The sequence below is a fragment of the Nannobrachium achirus genome (assembly GCF_963921795.1).
Source record: "Nannobrachium achirus genome assembly, chromosome: 4".
Lineage (NCBI taxonomy): Eukaryota > Metazoa > Chordata > Actinopteri > Myctophiformes > Myctophidae > Nannobrachium > Nannobrachium achirus.
In genome coordinates this window covers 40,413,305-40,427,439 of record NC_137813.1, presented here as the reverse complement: position 1 = coordinate 40,427,439, position 14,135 = coordinate 40,413,305, and the positions used below count along the sequence as shown (strand labels likewise).

The 14,135-nt window shown below is 40.4% G+C and overlaps 3 long non-coding RNA genes across 3 annotated transcripts; all 3 read left to right on the top strand.

The window, feature by feature from the left end:
- The first annotated feature begins 2,400 nt into the window (after window positions 1-2,400).
- On the top strand, window positions 2,401-2,970 carry LOC308283856. Its single transcript, XR_013961973.1, has 3 exons — window positions 2,401-2,537; window positions 2,638-2,722; window positions 2,856-2,970. It is a non-coding gene; the product is annotated as an uncharacterized lncRNA (long non-coding RNA).
- Window positions 2,971-5,751: 2,781 nt separating this feature from the next.
- LOC308283616 lies at window positions 5,752-6,321 on the top strand. Its single transcript, XR_013961945.1, has 3 exons — window positions 5,752-5,888; window positions 5,989-6,073; window positions 6,207-6,321. It is a non-coding gene; the product is annotated as an uncharacterized lncRNA (long non-coding RNA).
- A 5,429-nt stretch (window positions 6,322-11,750) lies between these two features.
- Window positions 11,751-12,981, top strand: LOC308284461. The gene is made up of 3 exons (XR_013962013.1): window positions 11,751-12,548; window positions 12,649-12,733; window positions 12,867-12,981. It is a non-coding gene; the product is annotated as an uncharacterized lncRNA (long non-coding RNA).
- The last annotated feature ends 1,154 nt before the right edge of the window (window positions 12,982-14,135 follow it).

The following is a 14,135-nucleotide window of genomic DNA, read 5'->3' as shown; positions in this document are numbered from 1 at the left end:
AGATCTCAACACACACACACACACACACACACACACACACACACACACACACACACACACACACACACACTCACTTAGTGTTAAGCCTGTTCAGTTGTGGTAGATCAGCTCAATTGATGTCCAGCACACCTGAAACTCTGATCAGTTTGGTTGAGTGTCTCAAAAGTGTACATCTAGCACTGCCCTTTTCCTCCTCACATGTGTTTTGAAGAGCCTTTGCTTGCAAGTTTACATGCAATTATGCTCACCACAATATATTTTGATTGTTCATAGTGAATCGTCATGTTGGGTTGTTTTAGTTTCATTGTCAAATTAAATGGGAAAATGGGTCTTGTGTGTGTTACAGTAGGTCCATGGGCTGGGTTGCTCAACCACCTTTTTTAGGCAGATTGGACCAAGCCTAACTTAATCTGGTTTTAGTCATCCTTGCCCTTATAGAAAATAAATTAATAAAGAGGCTGCCGTTCCGGACCTATACAGGCCATCGGTCGGTATCCTTTCCTAATAACACACATCTTCACACTGCAACAGTTAGGCTCACACTGACCAACAGAATGATAGGTGAGGGGAGCATATATAGGGACCGGTCAAACCACTGTAGCCAAGAGGGGGGTGTAAAGACAGGGTCTCCTACTCCTACTTAAACATGCTACAAGTAAACATGCTACAAGTTCCCCCTCATGATGCAGAGAGAGTGGCGCAGTCCAATTGGCCCCATCATAGCTGCCATGGAGCAGCTGGTCCCACTCTCTGGCCAGCCCATCATCCTCATTCTCCTCCCACAAAAACTGGTGACTCAAAGAAAACATAGTCAAATATAATAAATAACTCACCAATATAACAACTAAAAAAGTATCTGTTCAACTAAGTGTGTGTGTGTGTGTGTGTGTGTGTGTGTGTGTGTGTGTGTGTGTGTGTGTGTGTGTGTGTGTGTGTGTGTGTGTGTTTTTTTCATCACATACAATAAATGAAATGAAGACAAATAATAAAGTCACCATACAGTATAGGCTGTCTGCCTGTCTCATGCATACATGAATTACTGTATATTTTTCACAATTCATTTTTAGAACCTTTAGGACCCAACTCTTGTTTCAGAGAATTTGAAACCAAAGCTGTATTGATGTGGTACCATAGTAGTTGGGTCGAAAATGGCAGTTCCGTGACCGTGGAGAGCAAAGGTCTGTTTCTCAATGGATTTGTCATCTAGGAGGGTTATTAAACAAATTTGGCCGGGGTGTCTTTTTTAAAATGGCTGGGAAAATGTTTGACAGCTAGGGTAATTTTCAGTCTCATTCACTTGCTATACACTACACTATAAAGGCAAAAATGACTCCCAAAAAATCTGCTTTAAGTGGGATGTGAGGGGTCAAACTAGGGGTTTTTAATTATTCTGAATCCATTGTAAGCATTTGTTTTGCATGAAAAACATTCCTTGGGTTAAAAACGGAGCCCAAAAGACTGTGAAAATTGATGACTCATCACTAAACCATCGTATTGTGGGGCCATTTCTTGCCCAAGGAATGTTTTTCATGCCAAACAAATGCTTGCAATGGATTCAGAATAATTAAAAATAGGGATGTCCCGATACCACTTTTTTGCTGACCGAGTACAAGTACAAGTACTTCATTTTGAGTACTCGCCGATACCGAGTACCGATACGAGTACAAAATGTCTTTAAATTACGTTTTCTTTTTTTGTTTTTTTTTATCAGATGTTCCTCACTTTCTGGCTGTATATAACACATTAAATTGCATTGCTTTCCCAGAACATGGCACAACTGCCACACATTTCACCTTTTTTTTCAGGTTTAGCCCATGGAAATTCCTGTACTGTGCATGATCTTCTAGATCTGCTATGCTCAAACATTTTGTATTTTTACTTTTGATACTTTAAGAGAGAGAGAGAAAGGCGAAGTGGCGGAACACACAGGGTACTCGGGCGCTTTGTGAGCAGTATCGGACGAGTACCTGTTTTGCTCATATCTTCGCAACCGTTGCCCCGATCCATGCCAATTCACACATGACCCTCTACTAGCGCCACCATGAGGCCTAGTACACAGTATGTCTACACTCATGTCATCAACATGGATCTGTCTCATAGCGCTACCATCAGGCCTATTTCTTCAAACACATTTTTGGACACTGCTCCTACAGATTTTGCCCTAAAATCCACAACTCGGTACACAGTATGTCTGCACTCTTCTCATCAATATGGATCTGTCCCATATAGCGCCACCAACAGGCCAATTTCTTCAAACACATTTTTGGACGCTGCTCCTACACATTTTTGCCCTAAAATCACACTGCGACCTGACGGTCGCTTATCTCCCTAGGGAGTCTTACTGGTATGTATTTGCCCCCCCACCCTCTTTATCTTGTTATTGTTGAGCACTTTGTAACCCTGTTTTTTAATTAATCGTCCATGATCTAACCTTGATCTCTTAATTCTTCTTTCATCAATTTCCTATTTTTCCCCAGTGCATGACAACCTTGAGGTGAAAGAAATGGGGTGGCATGGTGGGTGTGTACGAGCAGCAGGTATGTACGTGAGGTTAGACATAAGTTGCAAAAAAACGCACAGTGCCACTTGAAATTTTAGATTATGTTTGTTTTAAATGATCAATCTGCTGTGTTCCAGATCGGGTGTTGACGTCTGCTCCTCCAAACAACCGGTTCACCCACGACAGCAAGAAGAATGTAAATAGTTCCTCACCTAGTTATTGGTGAGGAACTTTATCTTTATCTTGTTATTAAGCACTTTGTAACCCTGTTTTGATTTGTATTTTGAATTGCTCATCCATGACCTTGATCACTACTCTTTATTCTTCTTTAATTTAAATGTCCTCTTTTTCCCAGCGCATGAACACCTGGAGGTGAGAGCTTGGTGTGGCATGGAGGATCCGTACGAACCGGAGGAACTAGAGGTCCCCATAGTAGCATGTACAGTACATTAAGTTAGACATAAGGTGCAAAAAATATAAAATAAATAAATAAACTTGATCCTACTCCTTTTCGGAATTTTTTTTGGCCTTGTATTTTATTTTAAAATGTTTTAATGTTCGAAATAAACTTTCATTCATTCATTCACTCATTGGTTTGATTCTGATGTTCTACTATTGCAAACTTGGGTATGAAAGTTCTGTATGTGCCTTCTTGTTCTATGCAAGTGTTTTAAGTATTTGCCAAGCATGTTGACTTTTTCTGTGATAATAAACGCCATTTTTTATACTATTATGTCAGTCTTTGTCAGATAAATCTCTCTCTATATATATATATATTCTTCAAACTAATCACAAATCTAGATGTGTAGATCTTATGTCTGTTTCAAGGAGGAACAGATCTCAACACACACACACACACACACACACACACACACACACACACACACACACACACACACACACACACACACTCACTTAGTGTTAAGCCTGTTCAGTTGTGGTAGATCAGCTCAATTGATGTCCAGCACACCTGAAACTCTGATCAGTTTGGTTGAGTGTCTCAAAAGTGTACATCTAGCACTGCCCTTTTCCTCCTCACATGTGTTTTGAAGAGCCTTTGCTTGCAAGTTTACATGCAATTATGCTCACCACAATATATTTTGATTGTTCATAGTGAATCGTCATGTTGGGTTGTTTTAGTTTCATTGTCAAATTAAATGGGAAAATGGGTCTTGTGTGTGTTACAGTAGGTCCATGGGCTGGGTTGCTCAACCACCTTTTTTAGGCAGATTGGACCAAGCCTAACTTAATCTGGTTTTAGTCATCCTTGCCCTTATAGAAAATAAATTAATAAAGAGGCTGCCGTTCCGGACCTATACAGGCCATCGGTCGGTATCCTTTCCTAATAACACACATCTTCACACTGCAACAGTTAGGCTCACACTGACCAACAGAATGATAGGTGAGGGGAGCATATATAGGGACCGGTCAAACCACTGTAGCCAAGAGGGGGGTGTAAAGACAGGGTCTCCTACTCCTACTTAAACATGCTACAAGTAAACATGCTACAAGTTCCCCCTCATGATGCAGAGAGAGTGGCGCAGTCCAATTGGCCCCATCATAGCGGCCATGGAGCAGCTGGTCCCACTCTCTGGCCAGCCCATCATCCTCATTCTCCTCCCACAAAAACTGGTGACTCAAAGAAAACATAGTCAAATATAATAAATAACTCACCAATATAACAACTAAAAAAGTATCTGTTCAACTAAGTGTGTGTGTGTGTGTGTGTGTGTGTGTGTGTGTGTGTGTGTGTGTGTGTGTGTGTGTGTGTGTGTGTGTGTGTGTGTGTGTGTGTGTTTTTTTCATCACATACAATAAATGAAATGAAGACAAATAATAAAGTCACCATACAGTATAGGCTGTCTGCCTGTCTCATGCATACATGAATTACTGTATATTTTTCACAATTCATTTTTAGAACCTTTAGGACCCAACTCTTGTTTCAGAGAATTTGAAACCAAAGCTGTATTGATGTGGTACCATAGTAGTTGGGTCGAAAATGGCAGTTCCGTGACCGTGGAGAGCAAAGGTCTGTTTCTCAATGGATTTGTCATCTAGGAGGGTTATTAAACAAATTTGGCCGGGGTGTCTTTTTTAAAATGGCTGGGAAAATGTTTGACAGCTAGGGTAATTTTCAGTCTCATTCACTTGCTATACACTACACTATAAAGGCAAAAATGACTCCCAAAAAATCTGCTTTAAGTGGGATGTGAGGGGTCAAACTAGGGGTTTTTAATTATTCTGAATCCATTGTAAGCATTTGTTTTGCATGAAAAACATTCCTTGGGTTAAAAACGGAGCCCAAAAGACTGTGAAAATTGATGACTCATCACTAAACCATCGTATTGTGGGGCCATTTCTTGCCCAAGGAATGTTTTTCATGCCAAACAAATGCTTGCAATGGATTCAGAATAATAAAAAATAGGGATGTCCCGATACCACTTTTTTGCTGACCGAGTACAAGTACAAGTACTTCATTTTGAGTACTCGCCGATACCGAGTACCGATACGAGTACAAAATGTCTTTAAATTACGTTTTCTTTTTTTGTTTTTTTTTATCAGATGTTCCTCACTTTCTGGCTGTATATAACACATTAAATTGCATTGCTTTCCCAGAACATGGCACAACTGCCACACATTTCACCTTTTTTTTCAGGTTTAGCCCATGGAAATTCCTGTACTGTGCATGATCTTCTAGATCTGCTATGCTCAAACATTTTGTATTTTTACTTTTGATACTTTAAGAGAGAGAGAGAAAGGCGAAGTGGCGGAACACACAGGGTACTCGGGCGCTTTGTGAGCAGTATCGGACGAGTACCTGTTTTGCTCATATCTTCGCAACCGTTGCCCCGATCCATGCCAATTCACACATGACCCTCTACTAGCGCCACCATGAGGCCTAGTACACAGTATGTCTACACTCATGTCATCAACATGGATCTGTCTCATAGCGCTACCATCAGGCCTATTTCTTCAAACACATTTTTGGACACTGCTCCTACAGATTTTGCCCTAAAATCCACAACTCGGTACACAGTATGTCTGCACTCTTCTCATCAATATGGATCTGTCCCATATAGCGCCACCAACAGGCCAATTTCTTCAAACACATTTTTGGACGCTGCTCCTACACATTTTTGCCCTAAAATCACACTGCGACCTGACGGTCGCTTATCTCCCTAGGGAGTCTTACTGGTATGTATTTGCCCCCCCACCCTCTTTATCTTGTTATTGTTGAGCACTTTGTAACCCTGTTTTTTAATTAATCGTCCATGATCTAACCTTGATCTCTTAATTCTTCTTTCATCAATTTCCTATTTTTCCCCAGTGCATGACAACCTTGAGGTGAAAGAAATGGGGTGGCATGGTGGGTGTGTACGAGCAGCAGGTATGTACGTGAGGTTAGACATAAGTTGCAAAAAAACGCACAGTGCCACTTGAAATTTTAGATTATGTTTGTTTTAAATGATCAATCTGCTGTGTTCCAGATCGGGTGTTGACGTCTGCTCCTCCAAACAACCGGTTCACCCACGACAGCAAGAAGAATGTAAATAGTTCCTCACCTAGTTATTGGTGAGGAACTTTATCTTTATCTTGTTATTAAGCACTTTGTAACCCTGTTTTGATTTGTATTTTGAATTGCTCATCCATGACCTTGATCACTACTCTTTATTCTTCTTTAATTTAAATGTCCTCTTTTTCCCAGCGCATGAACACCTGGAGGTGAGAGCTTGGTGTGGCATGGAGGATCCGTACGAACCGGAGGAACTAGAGGTCCCCATAGTAGCATGTACAGTACATTAAGTTAGACATAAGGTGCAAAAAATATAAAATAAATAAATAAACTTGATCCTACTCCTTTTCGGATTTTTTTTTGGCCTTGTATTTTATTTTAAAATGTTTTAATGTTCGAAATAAACTTTCATTCATTCATTCACTCATTGGTTTGATTCTGATGTTCTACTATTGCAAACTTGGGTATGAAAGTTCTGTATGTGCCTTCTTGTTCTATGCAAGTGTTTTAAGTATTTGCCAAGCATGTTGACTTTTTCTGTGATAATAAACGCCATTTTTTATACTATTATGTCAGTCTTTGTCAGATAAATCTCTCTCTATATATATATATTCTTCAAACTAATCACAAATCTAGATGTGTAGATCTTATGTCTGTTTCAAGGAGGAACAGATCTCAACACACACACACACACACACACACACACACACACACACACACACACACACACACACACACACACTCACTTAGTGTTAAGCCTGTTCAGTTGTGGTAGATCAGCTCAATTGATGTCCAGCACACCTGAAACTCTGATCAGTTTGGTTGAGTGTCTCAAAAGTGTACATCTAGCACTGCCCTTTTCCTCCTCACATGTGTTTTGAAGAGCCTTTGCTTGCAAGTTTACATGCAATTATGCTCACCACAATATATTTTGATTGTTCATAGTGAATCGTCATGTTGGGTTGTTTTAGTTTCATTGTCAAATTAAATGGGAAAATGGGTCTTGTGTGTGTTACAGTAGGTCCATGGGCTGGGTTGCTCAACCACCTTTTTTAGGCAGATTGGACCAAGCCTAACTTAATCTGGTTTTAGTCATCCTTGCCCTTATAGAAAATAAATTAATAAAGAGGCTGCCGTTCCGGACCTATACAGGCCATCGGTCGGTATCCTTTCCTAATAACACACATCTTCACACTGCAACAGTTAGGCTCACACTGACCAACAGAATGATAGGTGAGGGGAGCATATATAGGGACCGGTCAAACCACTGTAGCCAAGAGGGGGGTGTAAAGACAGGGTCTCCTACTCCTACTTAAACATGCTACAAGTAAACATGCTACAAGTTCCCCCTCATGATGCAGAGAGAGTGGCGCAGTCCAATTGGCCCCATCATAGCTGCCATGGAGCAGCTGGTCCCACTCTCTGGCCAGCCCATCATCCTCATTCTCCTCCCACAAAAACTGGTGACTCAAAGAAAACATAGTCAAATATAATAAATAACTCACCAATATAACAACTAAAAAAGTATCTGTTCAACTAAGTGTGTGTGTGTGTGTGTGTGTGTGTGTGTGTGTGTGTGTGTGTGTGTGTGTGTGTGTGTGTGTGTGTGTGTGTGTGTGTGTGTGTGTGTTTTTCATCACATACAATAAATGAAATGAAGACAAATAATAAAGTCACCATACAGTATAGGCTGTCTGCCTGTCTCATGCATACATGAATTACTGTATATTTTTCACAATTCATTTTTAGAACCTTTAGGACCCAACTCTTGTTTCAGAGAATTTGAAACCAAAGCTGTATTGATGTGGTACCATAGTAGTTGGGTCGAAAATGGCAGTTCCGTGACCGTGGAGAGCAAAGGTCTGTTTCTCAATGGATTTGTCATCTAGGAGGGTTATTAAACAAATTTGGCCGGGGTGTCTTTTTTTAAATGGCTGGGAAAATGTTTGACAGCTAGGGTAATTTTCAGTCTCATTCACTTGCTATACACTACACTATAAAGGCAAAAATGACTCCCAAAAAATCTGCTTTAAGTGGGATGTGAGGGGTCAAACTAGGGGTTTTTAATTATTCTGAATCCATTGTAAGCATTTGTTTTGCATGAAAAACATTCCTTGGGTTAAAAACGGAGCCCAAAAGACTGTGAAAATTGATGACTCATCACTAAACCATCGTATTGTGGGGCCATTTCTTGCCCAAGGAATGTTTTTCATGCCAAACAAATGCTTGCAATGGATTCAGAATAATTAAAAATAGGGATGTCCCGATACCACTTTTTTGCTGACCGAGTACAAGTACAAGTACTTCATTTTGAGTACTCGCCGATACCGAGTACCGATACGAGTACAAAATGTCTTTAAATTACGTTTTCTTTTTTTGTTTTTTTTTATCAGATGTTCCTCACTTTCTGGCTGTATATAACACATTAAATTGCATTGCTTTCCCAGAACATGGCACAACTGCCACACATTTCACCTTTTTTTTTCAGGTTTAGCCCATGGAAATTCCTGTGCTGTGCATGATCTTCTAGATCTGCTATGCTCAAACATTTTGTATTTTTACTTTTGATACTTTAAGAGAGAGAGAGAAAGGCGAAGTGGCGGAATACACAGGGTACTCGGGCGCTTTGTGAGCAGTATCGGACGAGTACCTGTTTTGCTCATATCTTCGCAACCGTTGCCCCGATCCATGCCAATTCACACATGACCCTCTACTAGCGCCACCATGAGGCCTAGTACACAGTATGTCTACACTCATGTCATCAACATGGATCTGTCTCATAGCGCTACCATCAGGCCTATTTCTTCAAACACATTTTTGGACACTGCTCCTACAGATTTTGCCCTAAAATCCACAACTCGGTACACAGTATGTCTGCACTCTTCTCATCAATATGGATCTGTCCCATATAGCGCCACCAACAGGCCAATTTCTTCAAACACATTTTTGGACGCTGCTCCTACACATTTTTGCCCTAAAATCACACTGCGACCTGACGGTCGCTTATCTCCCTAGGGAGTCTTACTGGTATGTATTTGCCCCCCCACCCTCTTTATCTTGTTATTGTTGAGCACTTTGTAACCCTGTTTTTTAATTAATCGTCCATGCATGATCTAACCTTGATCTCTTAATTCTTCTTTCATCAATTTCCTATTTTTCCCCAGTGCATGACAACCTTGAGGTGAAAGAAATGGGGTGGCATGGTGGGTGTGTACGAGCAGCAGGTATGTACGTGAGGTTAGACATAAGTTGCAAAAAAACGCACAGTGCCACTTGAAATTTTAGATTATGTTTGTTTTAAATGATCAATCTGCTGTGTTCCAGATCGGGTGTTGACGTCTGCTCCTCCAAACAACCGGTTCACCCACGACAGCAAGAAGAATGTAAATAGTTCCTCACCTAGTTATTGGTGAGGAACTTTATCTTTATCTTGTTATTAAGCACTTTGTAACCCTGTTTTGATTTGTATTTTGAATTGCTCATCCATGACCTTGATCACTACTCTTTATTCTTCTTTAATTTAAATGTCCTCTTTTTCCCAGCGCATGAACACCTGGAGGTGAGAGCTTGGTGTGGCATGGAGGATCCGTACGAACCGGAGGAACTAGAGGTCCCCATAGTAGCATGTACAGTACATTAAGTTAGACATAAGGTGCAAAAAATATAAAATAAATAAATAAACTTGATCCTACTCCTTTTCGGAAATTTTTTTGGCCTTGTATTTTATTTTAAAATGTTTTAATGTTCGAAATAAACTTTCATTCATTCATTCACTCATTGGTTTGATTCTGATGTTCTACTATTGCAAACTTGGGTATGAAAGTTCTGTATGTGCCTTCTTGTTCTATGCAAGTGTTTTAAGTATTTGCCAAGCATGTTGACTTTTTCTGTGATAATAAACGCCATTTTTTATACTATTATGTCAGTCTTTGTCAGATAAATCTCTCTCTATATATATATATTCTTCAAACTAATCACAAATCTAGATGTGTAGATCTTATGTCTGTTTCAAGGAGGAACAGATCTCAACACACACACACACACACACACACACACACACACACACACACACACTCACTTAGTGTTAAGCCTGTTCAGTTGTGGTAGATCAGCTCAATTGATGTCCAGCACACCTGAAACTCTGATCAGTTTGGTTGAGTGTCTCAAAAGTGTACATCTAGCACTGCCCTTTTCCTCCTCACATGTGTTTTGAAGAGCCTTTGCTTGCAAGTTTACATGCAATTATGCTCACCACAATATATTTTGATTGTTCATAGTGAATCGTCATGTTGGGTTGTTTTAGTTTCATTGTCAAATTAAATGGGAAAATGGGTCTTGTGTGTGTTACAGTAGGTCCATGGGCTGGGTTGCTCAACCACCTTTTTTAGGCAGATTGGACCAAGCCTAACTTAATCTGGTTTTAGTCATCCTTGCCCTTATAGAAAATAAATTAATAAAGAGGCTGCCGTTCCGGACCTATACAGGCCATCGGTCGGTATCCTTTCCTAATAACACACATCTTCACACTGCAACAGTTAGGCTCACACTGACCAACAGAATGATAGGTGAGGGGAGCATATATAGGGACCGGTCAAACCACTGTAGCCAAGAGGGGGGTGTAAAGACAGGGTCTCCTACTCCTACTTAAACATGCTACAAGTAAACATGCTACAAGTTCCCCCTCATGATGCAGAGAGAGTGGCGCAGTCCAATTGGCCCCATCATAGCTGCCATGGAGCAGCTGGTCCCACTCTCTGGCCAGCCCATCATCCTCATTCTCCTCCCACAAAAACTGGTGACTCAAAGAAAACATAGTCAAATATAATAAATAACTCACCAATATAACAACTAAAAAAGTATCTGTTCAACTAAGTGTGTGTGTGTGTGTGTGTGTGTGTGTGTGTGTGTGTGTGTGTGTGTGTGTGTGTGTGTGTGTGTGTTTTTTTCATCACATACAATAAATGAAATGAAGACAAATAATAAAGTCACCATACAGTATAGGCTGTCTGCCTGTCTCATGCATACATGAATTACTGTATATTTTTCACAATTCATTTTTAGAACCTTTAGGACCCAACTCTTGTTTCAGAGAATTTGAAACCAAAGCTGTATTGATGTGGTACCATAGTAGTTGGGTCGAAAATGGCAGTTCCGTGACCGTGGAGAGCAAAGGTCTGTTTCTCAATGGATTTGTCATCTAGGAGGGTTATTAAACAAATTTGGCCGGGGTGTCTTTTTTAAAATGGCTGGGAAAATGTTTGACAGCTAGGGTAATTTTCAGTCTCATTCACTTGCTATACACTACACTATAAAGGCAAAAATGACTCCCAAAAAATCTGCTTTAAGTGGGATGTGAGGGGTCAAACTAGGGGTTTTTAATTATTCTGAATCCATTGTAAGCATTTGTTTTGCATGAAAAACATTCCTTGGGTTAAAAACGGAGCCCAAAAGACTGTGAAAATTGATGACTCATCACTAAACCATCGTATTGTGGGGCCATTTCTTGCCCAAGGAATGTTTTTCATGCCAAACAAATGATTGCAATGGATTCAGAATAATTAAAAATAGGGATGTCCCGATACCACTTTTTTGCTGACCGAGTACAAGTACAAGTACTTCATTTTGAGTACTCGCCGATACCGAGTACCGATACGAGTACAAAATGTCTTTAAATTACGTTTTCTTTTTTTGTTTTTTTTTATCAGATGTTCCTCACTTTCTGGCTGTATATAACACATTAAATTGCATTGCTTTCCCAGAACATGGCACAACTGCCACACATTTCACCTTTTTTTTCAGGTTTAGCCCATGGAAATTCCTGTACTGTGCATGATCTTCTAGATCTGCTATGCTCAAACATTTTGTATTTTTACTTTTGATACTTTAAGAGAGAGAGAGAAAGGCGAAGTGGCGGAACACACAGGGTACTCGGGCGCTTTGTGAGCAGTATCGGACGAGTACCTGTTTTGCTCATATCTTCGCAACCGTTGCCCCGATCCATGCCAATTCACACATGACCCTCTACTAGCGCCACCATGAGGCCTAGTACACAGTATGTCTACACTCATGTCATCAACATGGATCTGTCTCATAGCGCTACCATCAGGCCTATTTCTTCAAACACATTTTTGGACACTGCTCCTACAGATTTTGCCCTAAAATCCACAACTCGGTACACAGTATGTCTGCACTCTTCTCATCAATATGGATCTGTCCCATATAGCGCCACCAACAGGCCAATTTCTTCAAACACATTTTTGGACGCTGCTCCTACACATTTTTGCCCTAAAATCACACTGCGACCTGACGGTCGCTTATCTCCCTAGGGAGTCTTACTGGTATGTATTTGCCCCCCCCCCACCCTCTTTATCTTGTTATTGTTGAGCACTTTGTAACCCTGTTTTTTAATTAATCGTCCATGATCTAACCTTGATCTCTTAATTCTTCTTTCATCAATTTCCTATTTTTCCCCAGTGCATGACAACCTTGAGGTGAAAGAAATGGGGTGGCATGGTGGGTGTGTACGAGCAGCAGGTATGTACGTGAGGTTAGACATAAGTTGCAAAAAAACGCACAGTGCCACTTGAAATTTTAGATTATGTTTGTTTTAAATGATCAATCTGCTGTGTTCCAGATCGGGTGTTGACGTCTGCTCCTCCAAACAACCGGTTCACCCACGACAGCAAGAAGAATGTAAATAGTTCCTCACCTAGTTATTGGTGAGGAACTTTATCTTTATCTTGTTATTAAGCACTTTGTAACCCTGTTTTGATTTGTATTTTGAATTGCTCATCCATGACCTTGATCACTACTCTTTATTCTTCTTTAATTTAAATGTCCTCTTTTTCCCAGCGCATGAACACCTGGAGGTGAGAGCTTGGTGTGGCATGGAGGATCCGTACGAACCGGAGGAACTAGAGGTCCCCATAGTAGCATGTACAGTACATTAAGTTAGACATAAGGTGCAAAAAATATAAAATAAATAAATAAACTTGATCCTACTCCTTTTCGGAATTTTTTTTGGCCTTGTATTTTATTTTAAAATGTTTTAATGTTCGAAATAAACTTTCATTCATTCATTCACTCATTGGTTTGATTCTGATGTTCTACTATTGCAAACTTGGGTATGAAAGTTCTGTATGTGCCTTCTTGTTCTATGCAAGTGTTTTAAGTATTTGCCAAGCATGTTGACTTTTTCTGTGATAATAAACGCCATTTTTTATACTATTATGTCAGTCTTTGTCAGATAAATCTCTCTCTATATATATATATATTCTTCAAACTAATCACAAATCTAGATGTGTAGATCTTATGTCTGTTTCAAGGAGGAACAGATCTCAACACACACACACACACACACACACACACACACACACACACACACACACACACACACACACACACTCACTTAGTGTTAAGCCTGTTCAGTTGTGGTAGATCAGCTCAATTGATGTCCAGCACACCTGAAACTCTGATCAGTTTGGTTGAGTGTCTCAAAAGTGTACATCTAGCACTGCCCTTTTCCTCCTCACATGTGTTTTGAAGAGCCTTTGCTTGCAAGTTTACATGCAATTATGCTCACCACAATATATTTTGATTGTTCATAGTGAATCGTCATGTTGGGTTGTTTTAGTTTCATTGTCAAATTAAATGGGAAAATGGGTCTTGTGTGTGTTACAGTAGGTCCATGGGCTGGGTTGCTCAACCACCTTTTTTAGGCAGATTGGACCAAGCCTAACTTAATCTGGTTTTAGTCATCCTTGCCCTTATAGAAAATAAATTAATAAAGAGGCTGCCGTTCCGGACCTATACAGGCCATCGGTCGGTATCCTTTCCTAATAACACACATCTTCACACTGCAACAGTTAGGCTCACACTGACCAACAGAATGATAGGTGAGGGGAGCATAGGGACCGGTCAAACCACTGTAGCCAAGAGGGGGGTGTAAAGACAGGGTCTCCTACTCCTACTTAAACATGCTACAAGTAAACATGCTACAAGTTCCCCCTCATGATGCAGAGAGAGTGGCGCAGTCCAATTGGCCCCATCATAGCTGCCATGGAGCAGCTGGTCCCACTCTCTGGCCAGCCCATCATCCTCATTCTCCTCCCACAAAAACTG